Source organism: Channa argus, chromosome 16, assembly GCF_033026475.1.
Source record: "Channa argus isolate prfri chromosome 16, Channa argus male v1.0, whole genome shotgun sequence".
Classification (NCBI taxonomy): Eukaryota; Metazoa; Chordata; class Actinopteri; order Anabantiformes; family Channidae; genus Channa; species Channa argus.
In genome coordinates, this window is record NC_090212.1 from 7,238,338 (window position 1) to 7,256,957 (window position 18,620).

An 18,620-nucleotide genomic window follows, 5' to 3' on the forward strand; every position below is an offset into this window, starting at 1 on the left:
ACTTGAGTCGACCACCCTTGCCGTACAACTCCATGTGGAAAATGAACACACACTACAACAGACCAAACCAGCGGGTGTTTGTATTGTGCTTTTGTGGAGGGGGAGTCGAGGCAAGGGTAGGGGATGGGGGGGTTGAGAATGTTGTTGAATGTGTCTAAAAAAGTTAAAGGCAAGTAACACCTCCTGTTTGGTTTCTTAAACATGATCATATCGCCCTGCTAACGTGAATTTTGATTGAGGGCGCTGCAAGCCGGCTATGCAAAACCTTTTTTTTTTAAAACCGTCATGACATTATTGAGTCAACCTAATGAAGTTAATAGATTAAATAAATCAGCCTCTCAAAATAGGAGACAGAGTATTTTTATTAGACTTTTCCAGACCCTTACAGATGGGTCTGGAAAGGGAGTGGTCTGAGTTTGCTGCTGGACAGTTTATCTGAAGCAGCATTCTCTTAAATCACTTAATGGGACAAATGTTAAAACCTTGACACATGCAGCATCTTAGTGTCCCACTACTTAAATAAGTATCAATTCCTTTACACTTGTATTATAGTAAGAAATAAATAAATATTGGAAAGAACGTGTAAACGCTTAGAATAGAGAGCAGGTCTGTTTCTTGATTCTCTAGAGTCATGTAGCACAAAGGTCCTCTGCCTTCAAGGAGGCCATTACTCATGAACTACATTTTCCATAGATCGGAATATTTCTTCTTTCTAGGTGTGGGCCTGTCAAAAGACAGGGGGTTAATGCAGTGCATTGCTGCTTAAAGCACACTTTGCTCTTTTCAAATTTTTACCATTGTGCCTGGCAACATCAAAAGGGCCCTTTCAACATGTCGCTGCGTTCAATGAGCTTTCATGTATTACCTCATTACTGGAAAACTTTTCTTTGATTGAGCCGAGGTCTGAGCAGAGTTTGGTCAGACAATGGGGCTGGACGACTTTCACCGTAACACAATGAGGAGGAAACAAAGATGTTGTCTCAAATCCCTCTTGAGATGCTGGGCCCCCACGCTTTACTGCGGCCAACAAGGCTGTGAATTACAGTAAGACCCCGAAAAGTGAGGATTTGTAACTCCTCTGATCAGACTCAGCTCACGACCAGTGGAGGCTAAATCCCTGCAGGGAACCAGCGGCAGAACAGGGGATGAGATGAGCTTTTCCGAATACATCTCTGCCCATTTTTAACCCTGACACTGGAAGAATGGTCAGATTTGTTTCAACTTTAAAATATGCAGATTTTGCAAAAAAACATAACTGTACATTCAAAGTGTTTTTAAATTGAAGTCGGTTTGGAAAGAAGTCTATTTTAAATAAAAGACAACACTTTTTTCTTTTTTAAAAAACAGATTATTTTATTTTATACATGCATGTTCAACACAGTTGCAAATATTATTTTTGTTATGACAGAGTTCTAACATTTCATGTGAGGGCACCAATATTTTTTCCAATCAATTTTTGGGAATAGAGCAAACAAAGCCTTGAGTGAATCCTTGAGCATACACACCCCTCTGACTCTGAGAATTGGGCTGCAAAAATCTGAAAACCCAGACAGAGGTGGCTTTTACTGATCAGTAGCAGGTCTCTGTGGAAACTACTTTTGACCTTCGTCTTTCTCCATCTTTCCACTTCTTTTTCTCACATACGCGCTATTTTTCTAACTGTCAATTTCCCTCTGTATTATATGTTTTACTAACTCCCTGTTAGCCACTTGTTTTATGTCTCTCCCACTTTTACAACTTCATTTCCTCTCCTGTTGATTTAAATTGTTTGTTTTAAAACATTTTTATCATCTTTCCAGTGATAACCGCTTTATAGGCTCAGGTAATTGCAGACTGTGAAACCAAAATGCCAACAAGAGACAATATAAATATTTGAGTGATTAAAAGAAACTGCTTCTGTGACCTGGGCTAAGTAGAAAATTGAAAATGAAATAAACTGCACCTATTGAGAATTTTCCACCCTGATAAATAATCCTTTCTTTGGAGGAGCCAGCCAATAAGAGCCAACCTTTTGTTCCTGTTATCACACATTCTTCATTTGTCTCCCAGCCGGAAAGCCATGTTAAGATAACGCCATCCTATCATCTGATTGTCTTATCAAAGTTGAGCGACACAGCGCCCCTAGTCTTTCAGAACAATCAGTCAGACTGGCTGAAAAGGTTAAGTGCTCAGCAGAAATAAACCATGTGTAGTGTTTATTACAGTTTAGGTAGCACTTTACTTTACAGCTTGGTACGCAAGGGTAATATGAAGGTAACATTTCACTAACACACTTAACCCGGCCATATAATACCGATCCAAAATTCATTAACATGGAGGGAGCGGGTTTATACCCTACACTGTAAATAGGGTTTTGGCTGGCTTCACTTCAGTGGAGCTGTTAATTTGTCCAACTTTAAACTACAAATATTACCATGTTGCATAGTTTATACTCAGAAACTATAAAAATCGTTTCTCTCGGCTCCGCACAGCCTTTCCTGTCCCTGCTCTGCTCTGCTCTTCTACTACCTTTTACACTCTGCCACACTCATTATTAAATTACAATAAATAATGTTGCAAGACTTACTAATTAGGCAGATATTATTAAAATTCTCTGTTTGCAAGAGTACAGCTAACATGCCTACTAAAACCATATCTTTAATAAGTTACATCCTGCAGCTTTAAGTAGACGCAGGCAAATTGGCTTTTTCAAGCTCTGTTTCAGGTGTGCTTCCAGGTAGCATAACATATATAATTTTAAATACCAAACTTCCTGGTTCTCATTTCAGTAATTGCCATGACATTACATAGCTATTACTATATTATCATGCTTCTATTTTCATAATACTACACTCCTGTTACCCTGTTATTACTTAGCTGAAGTGCCACCACAAGTTTTTTTGGCACATGCCACTTTGAGGTGTCCGTCCAGACCAGGTTCATATAGGCCAATCCTCAAGTCCTGTTTAATTTCTTACGACCTCCTCTCGGCATTTCAAGAGCAAGAGTGTGCAACCCTTATACAGCATTTGACACTAGGGTCAGTGGAATTGCCCCACTTGAACTAAAAGACATTTAGTTTGGTTTGGAAAGTGAAAACTCGAACACCATTAACTTGTTTGCTCACCCACTAGTCATGACCACAGCAAATGCCACCACCTCAAAGAAGTGGTCGGCCGTCCTCACTTTTATTTGTTTGTTTCCTTGGAGGGTGTGAGAAGTTGTAGAGCATGGCTGTAGCGGACATTGGACTTGTAGGGGGGAAGTGGGGACACTCCAGAAGACAGCCTTTGCTGGGGAAAATGCTATAGGGAGCTAGCAAACAAGTTAGCTAGTGACAGAGAATGGGGGGGGGGGTGAAGGTAGTGACGGTGTTGGGAGGGGTGGGGATTCATTTAGCCAGGCATAGCTGCTCTTGTTTGTGGTTGTCCCTGACAGCGTCGGCAACGCTGCTCCAAAGCACCTGTGTTTGCTCACTAGCTTTCCCCCAATCTGCTCGAAAAATGCTGTGAGCATGTCACATGGTGGCCAGATAGCCTGGGCACCATGGGAATACAAAAGCCGGGGCTTTTAGAACAGTTAATCATTAATGGAGGCCTCTCTTTTGTTCCCATTCAGAGCCACACTGACAGAGGCTTTGATATTACATATGGCAGACAGGTCAGACAGAAATATAACCAAATACATCGACAGGAAAGTGCTTTTCATGTCGTTTGATGCAGGCTGTTGAAAGTAGAGCGTGAGCAGCAAGAGAAAAGTGTCCTGGTACATCTGTAGAAAACAAGAAAAACACACAGGTCGGACTTGCATTTGTCCATTTCATTTTATGATTTTTTAATTTATGTTGTAAAAAACTGTAATGCTGCTATTGGCTAGTGGAATTGAGTTGTTAAGTAGCATCAGTACATACTGTTTATACAAAAAGCTGAATTGGCACACTGAATTACACAGAAACCAAATAAAATTTAGTCTAAAAAAGGAACAACAAATGATCACTGATTGGCAGGAAAGCAACCGACAAGATGAGTCTTTAATAGGTTTGGGGGCCACTTTACCAACCCCACAATTAATTAACATTCCCTAATCTCAGTTTGCTCTCCATCTTGAACTGTCAATGAAAAGTCCAGGATTCATTTCATGCCTGTCAAACTGGGCTTTGAACCAAGTGAAAAAAGCAATGCATAAACTTGCTTTCACAAAGCAGGGCCAAATCTATCTTGAGGGGAGATTACGTTTACACAGCCACATTCTTATAAAGCACTAAAAGGGTCACAGACAAACTCTTATCTTCCATTTACCACAGAATGCCAGTGGTTCTTTATTGAAAGTTAGTCTCGACCCCACCCTAACCCCCCAGTGCTAATAATACTGTATGGGACTTGGAGAGGATAGTGGGACCACAAACATTTACAGCTGAAAATGCAAGACAAGAGCAGGCAAAGTGGCCACTCAGCGCAGGATGCTTGGTGTGCCGAGAGTCAATCATTAATGTTTTAGTGATAACTGCTCTCTCACTCAGAGTAGAAGTCAAAAGATAAATGAAGGTTGTGTTTCAGGGAATGAAGAAAGGCTCCAACTTAGGTGCTTTGGCAAACATACCAGCCCACACATAGGTTTCTTTTGAGAGGTTTTTGGATGAGAGCCCCAGTCAGACAATATATTCTCAAGCCAACAATAATGAAATGACTCAGTTTGTGTTAACGTCAATACGAAACTTCCTGAAACCTAAACTACTTTGCCCCAAAGTCCTTCCAACTTTGAGTGGCACTTTTCCTTTATTGAGTAACTGGTGTGTGACTACAATCGTTTCTTTATGATAACATAAATAAATACAAAAATAACATAAACACAAAGCAATAATGTTAGCAAAAAAAATCACAATTATAAGCCCTATAAAAATGAAAGAATTATTTTTATATTAACACAACAAAACAAAGAAAATATAAACATTTCATATCCTCGTTGTCATGTGTGACTGCCATGCAGCCATAACTCTTTTCTTTCTTTATGTGGAGCTTGACTTTACTGCACTGTGTTTATTTGCTAACTCTGGTCACCAATGATAAGGACCATTGGTGTCCCTAAACTGCAGCTCACAATCTTTCATAGTGACAACATGCTCATGGTTTTACCAACATGTTTGCACTGCGCAGCCCACAATAAGAGGAAAATGAAGAACATGGCATAGGTGCTAATAAATCCTCTCTCTCAGCTACAGAGAAATAAATTAGGTTGAGCTGAGTCAAAGGATGGGCTTAACAAGTGCATGCTTCAAACAAAAGTTCCTGTTTCAGGAGGGAAGGTGCATGGGTGATGGATGGCTTGGCAAACATAGTTGACATACCTGGCCAATGCCATGGGCCGGTCACAACCCAGGACTGAGAGGGACATTGTGTTAGTGTTTGAGCGTGTGTGTGTGTGTGTGTGTGTGTGTGTGCATCAGGGCTCTTCTGCAGCCATCCCTCTTCCCGCTGAAGGCTTTCTCTCCCTCCTCTCCTCCACTCGGGCCGTGGGGATCACTTCAGTCAGCAGAGCCCTGTTTGACAGAGACACAGCCTCCATATAAATCCCATCCTCCTATTTATTTGATGTGCAGTTCTACTAGGACGCCTTCGATCCGTCCTCAGGGAGCCTGCATCTCAAAACACTCAAATAGTCTGGGTGCGGCGATAAGCACGGGGCTAGAATTATACTCCCAAATCATTATAGCACGTTTCTATTGCATTTTAAAACACACGAAGAAAAGTGTCAGATTGCAATTCCTGGTGGCTTACTGCAATTTCTGTTTGGTTAGGTTTTATGTGTAATTTATTTAAAATAAATAAATACACTACAATAATATGAAGGGGAAAATCCATCCAAGATGCTCTTTTTTCCATGAGTGCAGTTTGGAGCGTGGGAGATGGGTCAGTGCAGTCTGGTGGATGAGTGGTAGACCTTTATGGGGAACACCCAGGAATGTTTAGTTAACTCGCCCGTCGCATTCAAGCATGTGTGTCAAAGGTGTTTACAGGGTGTTGACATTCACACATTGGCAGAGAGGTAATGTGAATGGTATAGCCATGTCTGGCTGTTCACAGGCCTGGAAATGTTCAACACAACTAAAGCAAGCAAAGAAAATCTAAAGCAAAGAAATGTACCACAAATGGGGCCATTTCAACAAAGAAATTAAATAGGAATTCACACTTCTGCAATTCACCTCACCAATTAATTTTTATGCAATCCAATATAAGTACGAGAGCATTTCTATCTAAATAGCAATTCAATAAATATGTTCTTTTAATATTTATTATATTTACTAAATTATAAAAAATTTTTTCAAATCGAATCAAATTTTTAGTGTGTTTATTTAACTGTTTCTTTTGGATTATATTTTGTCAACAACTTATTTGATCTTTTCTTTTTTCAGATATATATTACACTTGAAATGTGGCTGTATAAACATATTTTAGTGCTTTTATTTTGTGGTTATTTAGTAAAATGTAATTGAATCATTATTGGTTATTTGTTTTACATGTATTTTGCATTTACTTCAAACCTTTCATGTAACTTGAATTTCAGTCTAAGATAATTGTTTTCAATTTTATAGAATAAAAAAATTATAATTTGTTGGATTACAAATATTAATAAAAAATAGTTTTGCTTAATTTTGTGACTGTATTATATTTCACAATTTAATTATACTACTTTTATACATATAATAGACTTTTATTTTAATAAATTTTTTAAATTCTATTTAATCGTCATGACTTTGTTTTTGTTTGGTTGTTTATTTTTCTGTGTTTTGTTTTGTTGGTTTTTTGTTTGTTTGTTTTGTTCCATGTTTGTGTTAGTGGTTTTAATCTATATAAGCATAATTACTCTGATTATAAATTTCATGATGCGGTAACATGTGGTACCACTGATAAAACCAACCTGATAATACGGACTTTAATTTCCCTTGCGATTTCCTATGCAATGGTTTGGCAATAAAGCACAATTATCCAATCATATATTCACTCGTTGTAACAAAGAGCAAACACAAGATATGCAAACATATATAGTAATAGTAATGTAGTAAACAATTTGTCCCAGCAAAACAGTGTCATTACAATTTACAACCATATTTTTTACAACACTATGTTTTTTGATTTGCTGTTGAAGTCCCTACATCTCACTGTAAGTACAACATAATTTCTACGTATTCTTTATTAATGCATAATTGCTACTGATTGGATTTGTTTTATTAAGTATGAAGGGAAAATTAATTTACAATGATTGTTTTAATGTAAGTGTGACATTGAAATATTACACAAGCTCATATCATGTAATACTTTTGTAACTATCTAAACAATGTGTATATTTACAACACATCAGTCAGATTTATTCCAACCTTACAGTATGGCAATATTTTAATTATATATGTTACTTCGTGTTACAAATGCCAAGAACCTCATTACAGTAATCCTCTGAGGATCTTTTCTTCTGCAGTGTGTTGCTTCAGAGGCATCTGGATCCAGAAAGCACAAGTCAGCACGTCTGTCTGTCTTTCTATGTATATGACCACCCACTGAGAGCTACAAGGCCTAAAGTATATGGATCCAACTGTGTCCTACCAACTTTTTACTGACCTGCAGGTGACAAAATACCAAACTGTTAATGTGCCTGTAAATCCAATTACTCTAGATCGCATCATATCCACATTTAGTAACTGAACTCGACCACACGCCGCAGCGCTACAGGTATTACTCAGACTGCCATTTTTTAAGGTAATTGGAGGAGTGTTGTAAGTTTCCTATGACTCACACAACTCTTTTCTCCACCCATGACTGCTGGAAGATTGTAGGTCGTAGTGAACTTAAAAATGAAGTCCTCTTAACTCATAAATTACACGGCCATGGACAACCTTAAGCGGTGTTGAAATGCCTCGAACAGAGCTTTATTTCAGCGTTGGTGGAGCGTGAAGCTGAGAGCACCACCCCACAAGGAGCCTAGCTCTCACAGGCACAAATAAGACAGCGATTTATCTTTCCATACCTGAGGTCTGACATGCTGGCAAAACGTTGGTGGCGCACCAAAGGTGGATGTGAAAACAAGCACTTACTGTTTCCTAATGATGTTGCTCTTTCAGGTATTGCTTCTGTAACAGGTCATATACCCTTTTTTATGCTCAGGGCCCCTGCGAATAAAGTCTGGTCTTAAATTTAAAATTTTCTGCCCTAAACAAACAGGTTTTCCTTCCTGGGACCTGTCTTGGCACGGCTACTGGCACTTTGAAATCTGATCTGACAGATTAAGAGCTTAGCCATTAGAATAAACCATTGTGGGATCATCATAGGTTGTGTTTTCACTGTGGAGCAAAAAGAACAGTTTTAATGCAGTGTCTGTGACTGTAAAAGGTGCTTGTAACACAAGACTGTCACTGTCTTCCAGCACAATACAGGCCTGAAGATAAAGTTTTCTTAATATAAAAATATATGGATAGAAATAGATATAAATATATAGATATATCCGTGTGACAGAGAAACAAATCCAGTTAATCACTTTCCTAAAAGGTTTTTCCTCACAGCATCATATTATGTAGAAATCATCCTCAGTCTGACCACCCAGGGGGTCTGTGACACCACAACCTTTACAGAGGGGGATGGGTGTGTGTCTGCACATGTGTGTGTGTGTGTGTGTGTGTGTGTGTGTGTGTGTGTGTGTGTGTGTGTGTGTGTGTGTGTGTGTGTGTGTGTGTGTGTGTGTGTGTGTGTGAGTATCCTGTCACATCCCACAATTTTTTTTTAGTTAGCTTTTATGTTTGTTTGTTTTTTTCAGGACACATTTCCTATTGTTATTTTATTCCCAGCAGACTTGTTCGTACTACTCCCATATCCTGCCACGAAGACAACGTCACATGAAATGAGTGTGAATACACATTTGGCAGAGAACTGGTCAATGTAAATGCAAACACAAACCAACAAACCAAAACAAAAGAGCACAATATGGATCTTTCTCTCAGCCAGAGCCACTACACTTGCTCTATTTGCCCTCTCTTCTGGCTGGAGTTGCTGTTAGGTCACGTAATGACCACATCTCATTTCTCCCTCAAGAGTCCTCGGTAGCTTTCTGCCTTTGTCGCGGTCTTGAAATGGGACTCCTCACCATTTATCCCTTTTATACACTTTGATCGTTTCCACTTTCCAAACCCAACTCTATCTCATTTCCTACCTGAGTGACAAAGCTGAAAACTGCCTGAAAACTAAAATTCTGCATCAGCTTATGCTTTGGCCACTTGGAGATCGTTATCTCACTCTGTGCTTGACTTGTGCTGCCTCCTCTAAGATGAGAAAAGGGGTCAGCAGTTTCCCCCCTACTCCCCATCCGCCACCCTGCCTTTTATGGCAAAGTGAGAGCATTCAACCCCTAAACGAGTACACATGCTAAGGTGAACAGAGATACACACGCGATAACCCATTCAATTAGACAACACCATCATGGCAGGCAGAATGTGGACAGATAAATGACCATACAGTATGGTGTACAATGGGAATTAAAAGTATAGGGCAGCTGGGCTCTTATCTGGCCAGAGAAGAAGAAACCAGGCAACAAAGGGAGGCCTAAGACTAAGAGGCTTGATGCATGGGAAAGCCATGGGCCGGCCATTGTGGCTGCCCTTCTGCTGAGCAAATAGTCCAAACTGTTCATTCCCCATCTCCCATTCTCTCGCCGGTACATTGTTTGTGTCCTTGCATTTCATTCTGACTGGGGAAGATTGCTCTCAGGGCCAGTGAGCAAACAGTCCAGAAAAGAGCCAGCTATCTCCTGCCGTTCCCAGGAGAACTAGCATTTTTATTTCAGCTCCAAGCTGTCAAAGGATTGGAGAGTTTATGTCAGGATCCTGAATTAATTGCTTTAAGCCTCAGGGCCGACGCCGGCGTTTTTATCACCAAATGTTCGGTAAAATGTTTCCTAGCAAATTATGCAGCGCCCCCACCCACTATAGCCACTTTCAGTAGCCAAACATTTGGTATTGGATACATACAAGATGAGTTTCTGCAACTCAAATGATGTGTTTAGTTGTTGTGACAGCACAATGGTGTGAATAGTGATGGGCTATAGCACGGCTGTCAAGGATTTGGTGGAATGAAGGCAAATAGCAAACTTTTTTGTGTGTGTGTGTGTCTGTGTGTGTGTGTGTGTGTGTGTGTGTGTTTTCCCCCTCTTCATGACGGTGGAAACATGAGCCAAGCTTGGCAATAAAATGAGTATGCTTACAGATGCCTCAATAAACCATAGCTGTTCAGACATTTGGTGGACCTAGCGTGAAAGGCTCCAAACTGTCCTCTGAACTGCCAAAGTGACTTCAGAACCGTCTGTCATCCTCATATACTGCCCATGCCACTACTTACTTAATAACTATACACAGTATATCATACTTTTGGATCAGAAGCAGTCCCATATATGGCTGAAAACCATATATCCATCAACAACTTCATAACCTGAAATGGCTACTTTTAAAACAAACTTTTCACCACATTTCCTTGCAGTGTGCACATTCATAGGCAATCTGTTGTTAATAATTAACATCATGCAATTGATACAGTTAATAACTTTTTTGGATCCTCGCACATCAATCCCAAATATCCCATTTATCCTACAAAGAGTTTGAAGAGTGCTTGTTTTTCTTTTGGAGCAAGAACATTGCTGCAGTCTTTGTAAAAAAAAAAAAAAATCATCATGTTGGCATTTCTGCATGTTGTGTTTTCATTCTCTGTTGGTTCTGATGTGAATGGGCCAAAAACAACACAGAGACTGGCGGTCCAACGGTTCCAGTCTTCAGTGCCACACATCGGTAAGTGAACCTGAAGCCACCATCTGGACTTTACTTGTCTTTACAAAAATACACGTAAAACCATCATATTTGCATGTAAAAAGCATTAGCAATATATCACCTGACCACACGAAGTCATTCTATTTGTATAAATAAGCCCTTAAACAATCTACGTGTCATTCAGGTGGCCCTAGAAAGGTGTTGTTCCTCAAAAAATGAAACTTCTCTTCACATAAAACATTTGCATATTAAGGGAAGTCAATATAAAATTTGCATCAATACATAAATGCAACTGTCACTGACACTTTGACCTCCAACAGTGGTTGGTTGTAACAAGCCTAAGGCCACAGCTAATACAACTGTAACCGAGACCCTCACAAACGCTTTATGACATGCAGTTCACCTTTTCATGCTTTATTTTCTTTTGGGCACTTTAAGATAAGGAAATCCCAGCTCTCACCAATAAATCTGCCAATTGACTTCTGAACCTGAGAGGATATTAAGTGACAAACACTGTGACGTCTGTCAGCGTCAAGCAGACGTGGGTTAAATTGTGTGTATCAGGGGACTACTCTGCAGTGGAAAAAGCATACAGGCCTCATCCTTCACCATAATCTGCTCAACAACCCTATAGACAACTCCCAGCTTTTCCTCAATCCTTCAGCTGAGCATCTGCCTTTTCCTCATAAATAACACAGCCATTTATATGTGATTAAATTGGGGATTAATTTGATTCAAGTCAGGGTATGGGAATTCATTAGTGGGCTGACAGTGGCACTATACATGGAGGGAATTTAATTTGAATCCCCCTAGGGAAGCCCTAAGGGGCACGGGGGCCGCGTTGAAATGGAGGTCTTAAAGACAATGGGGGATATTGTTTCACACTTTAGATCGGGACACTTGTAAGGTGGCACTTTATTGCTGTTGATGGGTTGTCATCAAATTGAGAGTGGGAATGGTATTAGGTGAGATTATCACAGACCACAGTGGACAGAGAGAGAGAGAGCGAGAGAGAGAGAGAGAGAGAGAGAGAAGGGTTTATCTGAGAAGAAAGAAGGCTAAGATTGGGTGTCGTCTATCTGCATGGATCAAGAATAGTTCTTGACACTTGCATGACCGCGAGGAATTAAACACAGGTTTTTTTACACAGATTTGGCCCTCACTCATACCGTATTAAAATCAGCACATTATTTGAATGTCAGTGATTCTCATGAATGTTGAAATGGCACATCTATCACGACCATTCCCAACAAGCTCTGTGGTGTAAAGTAAAGGCATTACATTCAAGCTGGATGCAGATTACAGAATTCACCCCTGCAGAACACCATTCTGGCATTCACTAAATTGGACAAGTCCCATTGTAAGATGGCCTATCACAGTGCACATGTCCGCATAGGAGAACATATGCAGGACAAAATATTCCGTACTTTGTTATTCTGAAGACGGCACTGGGGGCACATGGGCTTGTTTGCCTTTGCTGGAAGAGGAGATTGGATTGGGGGTTTAAATGAATCGCTGGCGCGCCACGTTTATAGGTTTCATTAACTTTTAATGAGTTGGGTGTCCTTCGCTGTGATTGGCTGGCAAAGCTCTGTCTTTACTTCCTGCAACTGGAGCTTAGGGTGAAGTGAGGAGATATTGCAGAGTGTTGGCTTCCATGATATAGCCATGTGCTCCTGAATGTGCCACAGCGGGTAGAAATTGGTTTAAAAAGGGGATATAATGTGGTACTGTTCCAAAAGCAGAAGCACTAGATATTCATCACCACTGGCAACTGCTGAATCTAAAACCTGGAGGTACTGAGCTTCAAGGTGAATAAAGAAACCTTGGCAGCTCAAACACAGCCAAGCAGGCGTCCCTTTGCCACAGCTGACTGACATATCGTTTTGTGGCAGCTTTGCTGCCAGGCATGAGACCCACTGGGAAATGCCTGTGGAATTACCAAAGAGGAGCTAGAAGCATGAGGGGCTGCATGCACACATATGTTTTCAGTAGTGAACCTAAGGAATAGCTAACTTCATGTTTCCAGCATCTATAATCTCCAGCCAATATAATATCTTTCTGCCCGGTTGATCACACGTCTATTATCTTTCATGGAGAGGGTTTTTCTGTACACTTTATGCTTCTCCTTCAGAAGCTAATCTCCGCTTCCACCACACAGCAGAGATTCACTTCAGCACTCCTGAGAAACAAAAGCTTTGACATTCATTTCCATTTTATCACCATCTTCTTCAGACATTTACATTATCTCCACCACTCTTCATTTTCAGTTATTGTATATAGAAACCTTAGTTTGCTCGGTAAGCTGCTATTTTTCATCCATTTGCATGATGACAGATCTGTGTTGCAATGCTTTACAAGGATAAACACTGACCATCCATCCACTTCCAGGCATATAAAAGCAGTAGGGTAGTGAGAGGCACCCTGTCCTGACCTGAATAGCTCGCCTTTAGGTCACTGCACGTCCCACCAGCTGCTGCCTCACAGCACTCAATGGGTATTGTTGATGGACCTCTCTCTCTTTCTCTCTCTCTCTCAGGACATGAAGGAGTCCTACACTGGAATGTCACATAGTCCTGTCAGAAGAGTCCGGACACATCACAGCCAATGGCTGCATTCTTACCCTGTCCGTCCTGCCATCCTCATTACTCTCTTTCTTAGTCTTTCTTTTTCGCAGAGACGCACACAGACACACACCCTCTCCTTTCCATCATAACAGAAACCCCAAGTTGACCTTCACACGTCTAGAGTCACAAAATAACGGCTGTAACTGTAGGTTATCTTAACCATGAAACTTTCCATCATTAAAAGCTCTAAGATTTGTTTTTAAAGTGATCTGTTAATGAGTCTAATGATCTGCTTGTTCTACTGAAATATACTTTTACTGTCAGAAAAAGGGGCCAATGCAAAAAAGGGTGAAAGAGTTGCATTCTTAGATAAACAGTATGAGGAGAAAAAAAAGATTTGATATCAGTGGATGTACGGTTTTAGTACACATTTATAAATACATACAAATATCCACACTGAAAAAAACAACATCCTTTGATAGTAACTGAAGGATATGCATGCTACCATATAAATGTTTTACATCTTTAATTTATGTTAAAAATTTCAAATTAAATAAATGCAGACAGAGTCAGACATTTCATTTAACATCAAAATCTCCATGAGAGCAAAACTCTTTATGTAGTGATTGTAGCTATTTTCCTTTTTAACTATTTTCTTTTTTAGAAATAGATGTCTCATTGAGAAGATTAGATAACTAAACATATGCACAAGAGGTATTTTAACCCATTGAAAACACAATACAACAATCTGACGTTCTAATACCGTTAGTATTTCTGTTTCTTTATAATGCCATTATGTGTTGGGCAAATTTACTTTGTTTCATATATTCAAATTAGTTTTTGGATGAAAATACTGAAATAATCTGTAAGTGGAGTGCAGAAATATGTGTGTATTTATGTACAGGTCAATTTATAATTATGGTTAGAGTTTAACTAAAATAATCAATGATGGGTTTTCATTTAGAAATTTGCAAGACTGTTTAATTAAATTCATTTTCATATAATATAATAATTGCATTTTTATATTGTGGAGCTTTGAATTCAAATTGACTTTGCGCGCATCATTAATTGCAAATTACCAACAAAAGAAAATGCAGACAGAATATAAAAATAAACTGCAATAGCTATATGGGTGCAAGATACAATTCAACAAATTAAGCTTAATATTTTATTAAAATAAACAGAATTTTAGTTTTTAATATTTAATTTTTATTGTTTTTCCCAATTTAGTTTTCAGAATATAACAATAATAAGAACCAATTGCAAAGATGAAAAAAAAATTAATCGGCAGTGAAAAAGAAGAAAGCAGCGGCACTGAAAAGTGGAGGCACATACGGTCGATGAAGGGCCGGGGCGACAGAGCATCACACCGGGACAGGCCGCCTGCTGAGAGACCATGGGTGGCTTTGAGTTTTGACATTGTGGTCCCTTTAATATACTGAGGGACGGCGGTATGCCTTGCTAAGATATGGGATTAGGAGTATTTCTGGTGAAAGAGGAGTTAAGTCGGGCTACTGTGGACGGTCCCTCCCCTGCAAAAGGCTGAGACAGAATTACAGCTTGTTGGACCGGTGTCCCGCCGTCGCCATGGAGACAGATCTACTTGGGTGTTCCAGTCCGCGGGCTGCAGTGCACGCAGAGCCTATGGCTAGGTGCAGCAGACTCCCTGCTGTATATAAGACCATCTGACTCCCTGAAATAAGGCCAGGCCTGATTTAATATGCAGATACACAACCTGATGAGCCGACAAAGTCTTGTTATTAAGCCAAGTGGAGGATTGATGCTTTGATGTTGCTGCTACTACTGTGGAAATTCTTTACATATCTTTTCCCTAATATTTTTATTTTAAATTTTTCTCTATCTTGTTTACAGAAGTGCTGCCCTGATCCTGCCATATTACGTTGACGCCCATGGGTGGATGCGCATATGGCTTACAGGCACTGAGTCACTCCTTGAAAATAAAGGCCCAAACTCGCCTGAGCATTAAAACACATCGCTGTGGGGAAATGTCTCACTTTGGAGGTCTGGTACAATTAGGCATGAAAGGGAAAATAACCTATTGTTCATTATATTACAATACACTTATTATTTTAAGGCTTATGTATAAAGAGCAGATATTTTCTGTTACGTTTTTTTTATATGTATGTCTTAACATAACTTCCTCAAAAAGTTAATCCATTTGTTATTAACTTCCTTCATTTGTCACCGGCCTGTAGCAATAGTCAGCTGCCAGCCAAAGATGCGTCGGAACGCTTTGTGTCTTTGTGAGAAAGTCGAACTGATTTCCAAGCCTTAATCGAGAATCATGCATATTTAACCACATAGAAATGCGAAGAAATCATGTTAGCGGCATTATAAAGGGATCAACAGGCTGGACCAGTCTTTATTCAGTTGCTATAACAACAGATGTGCTTGTCTGTGATGGTGCGGCCAAAAGCCGCAGAGGTGTCCTCCATGATGGAAGAGCCGGTCCAAAGTTAGGAGATGGGGAAGGTGCAGCGACGTGGCCTCGGTGCACTTTTTCCCATCTGTACAGATTGAGGTTCATTACCTCTGAAAAGCCAAAGCTCCGAGAGGCCATTCCCATCTCAGTGTAAGACAGAGAGGGCTTGACTGGGGTTGGAGGAGAGAGTATCGGTATACAGCTGTTTGATACTGGCTGATGAACATTTTGGAGGGTTCTCATCTGGTTAGGATTAAACTGACAGGCCTCTGACGTTATTCTGTAAAGGCGTTTAGAACAGACATATTTATGCACCGTTAGTGTCGTGGTAATATTGTAATGTTATTATTATTATTATTATTATTATTATTATTATTATTATTATTATTATTATTATTATTATTATTATTGTTGTTGTTGTTGTTGTTGTTGTTGTTGTTGTTGTTGTTGTTTTATAAATTAGTGATACATTACAACCAAATAAAAACTTTGATATAATGAAGAATGAATAGCCCACGTTGTAAAGAGCCCCGGTGTGACAAAAACAAAAACAGACAAAAAAACATGTATGAACATTAACTTCATGCATTAAAAGCTTGACATCACGGACCGTTTGTGACAATATTAATTAAAATGCGATCTAACTCGATTTGGATAGTGGTATAAAAGCAGCAGGAGGGTCAGTGTTGCATCAGTGATGTCAATCAATCGTACAGTGCAAGAAAAATCCAGCTCAGGAAGTCATTAGGTCCTTATCGAATCTGTGAGCAATTGATCAGATCCACTAGTTTCACCCGTTAGCTGTAAAAATTCAGCGGGGTTTTTTCTCATATCAGATTAGATTTCCATGACACTGATGGAGAGTCACTGCGTAGAGAGGCTGATTTCTTTCTTACAAAATCACTAGTAGCCTGAAAACAAACGAAATTAGCTTAATTATTGTAACAGTACTTTGATCCTTCTTTTATGTAAAATTACATTTTGTAAACGGATCAACCACTAAACAAAATCACTAGTCAGTTGTTGTTTTTTTGCAGTGCATCCCTCTCCACCACGCAGCTCAAAGACACAGAAACATGAAGCAACCTCTATCACACAACCTCCAGATCCTCACAGCGTTGCGTCGTCCAATGCAACGCGTCTCCTGTTCTCATGAATTTAGGAAAACATGGCCCTGGCCTCCCTCATTTATGTCCTGAAACGGCCATCAAACCACCTGAACCTCTGAGGACAAAATACATATTTTATTTTAAAAACGCCAGCGTTGTAGAAAAATAAAAGCTTCATACCTGTGTAAAATAGCCGGTGCCTGTTGTTGGCAAGCCACACAGAAGCCCATTGTAGAAGCTCGCCTTCTGCCTTCTGCAAAGGGCTCCAGACATCACGGCATTTATTTGAGCTCAAACTCTGTCACTGTTGACTTTAGCACAAAGCAAAGATTTCACTGCCCCGCTAGTTAAAAAAATGATTATTTTACAGAGATATCGATCAGTGTGCTATAAAAAATCAGCTTAGCATTATATGTCTAAAATGAATAGAACCGAATTTAATGTCTGTGTAAATTTACAGAGCTGCAGCGTCCTATTCAAAGTTTACACTTGTGCAATTTGGTTTGTGTGTGTACTCTTTCTATATGTGGGCATAGCCTCCACTCTATTGTTTACTGGCTTTGTTTATTCGCAGATCACGCTGTTTAAAGTACGATCTGTAAAGAGGGTCTGGAGAGTAGAAGCACACTTTAGGCCCTACGTGTTTAGAAGCCGAAGGGTGTCGTTCGGGTATAAGGGGAACAGAAATGTCCCTAAACTCCTCTGGCCTTGGATTTGAGCTCAGCAGGGAAGAACAGACAGGAGGAAGAGGGTGGGTGGGTAGGTGGGGGTGGGGGTCCCGATTCATTTGGACGACAAGGAGCCTATCTTATATAACAAGAGGGGAGGTTCCAACTACTTTAAAAATAGGGAGTAGACAATGGACCCCCAGATTGTAGGGAGAGAAGTTAGAGCAGCACATTCAGGCGTCTCTGTTCCCAAATCATCCCCATTTTCCAGCAACTATTCTCCTGCGCCACGGGACGCGGTTTTATGTGACAATGACACTTAATCTTATTCACTGATCTAAACTTTGCAGTGTGTATGTGAGAGAGGGAGACAGAAAGAGAGAAACGCTGTGTGTGTGCGCGCGCGCGCGTGTGTGTGTGTGTGTGTGTTTGTTGGGATCAACCTGGGTGACTGGCAGGCAGGCATGGTGTTTGAGTGGCAGTTTGAATCATAAGTGTCTCGGTGTATGTGTGGGAATTTTAATGGCTGATTTATTGTTATTTGAGCACGTCTTCCTGTGCGTGCAAGCTTTCAGCAGCAGAATCTTCATTCTCTGGTTTGAGAACGTGATGACAGTCTCAGCAGAAAAGCCTCTTTTTCTTTTGGTGTAGAATGTGCATTTTGTTCAGTGTGCCTTCTTATACTGCTTCCCAGCAGGGTTGTCTTCTTCATCACTGCAAGTCTAAAAAAAATTACAAAGTGGTTGAAGCGCTGGATAAACGTTTCCCCCATAAATATCCCAGTTTGTGTTTGGGATTAATAAGCGTGTGTTTGTTTTGTTTACATTTTCTGAATGACAAATTGAAAGCATTGTGCTCAGCGTTGTCCTGCAAAGCTAATAATCCCTGCCCCAAAAAATATGTGCCTTTTTGTATTTGCACATGAGCGAATTATTTACTAAAAAAAACGTAATATTTTTAAATATGTGTTATACATTAACATGGATTGTTAGTAAAATAGGTTAACAATAACCTTCTGCTCCTATTTAAAATGTTTTCGGTATTTGTATGTGTAAATAA

The 18,620-nt window shown here is 39.9% G+C and overlaps 1 long non-coding RNA gene across 1 annotated transcript; it reads right to left on the reverse strand.

Annotated features, from left to right (window-relative positions):
- Window positions 1-1,334: 1,334 nt before the first annotated feature.
- On the reverse strand, window positions 1,335-17,394 carry LOC137101763 (uncharacterized). The gene is made up of 3 exons (XR_010911105.1): window positions 17,074-17,394; window positions 5,324-5,515; window positions 1,335-3,750 (listed from the first exon to the last, which is right to left on the reverse strand). It is a non-coding gene; the product is annotated as an uncharacterized lncRNA (long non-coding RNA).
- Between the last annotated feature and the right edge of the window lie 1,226 nt (window positions 17,395-18,620).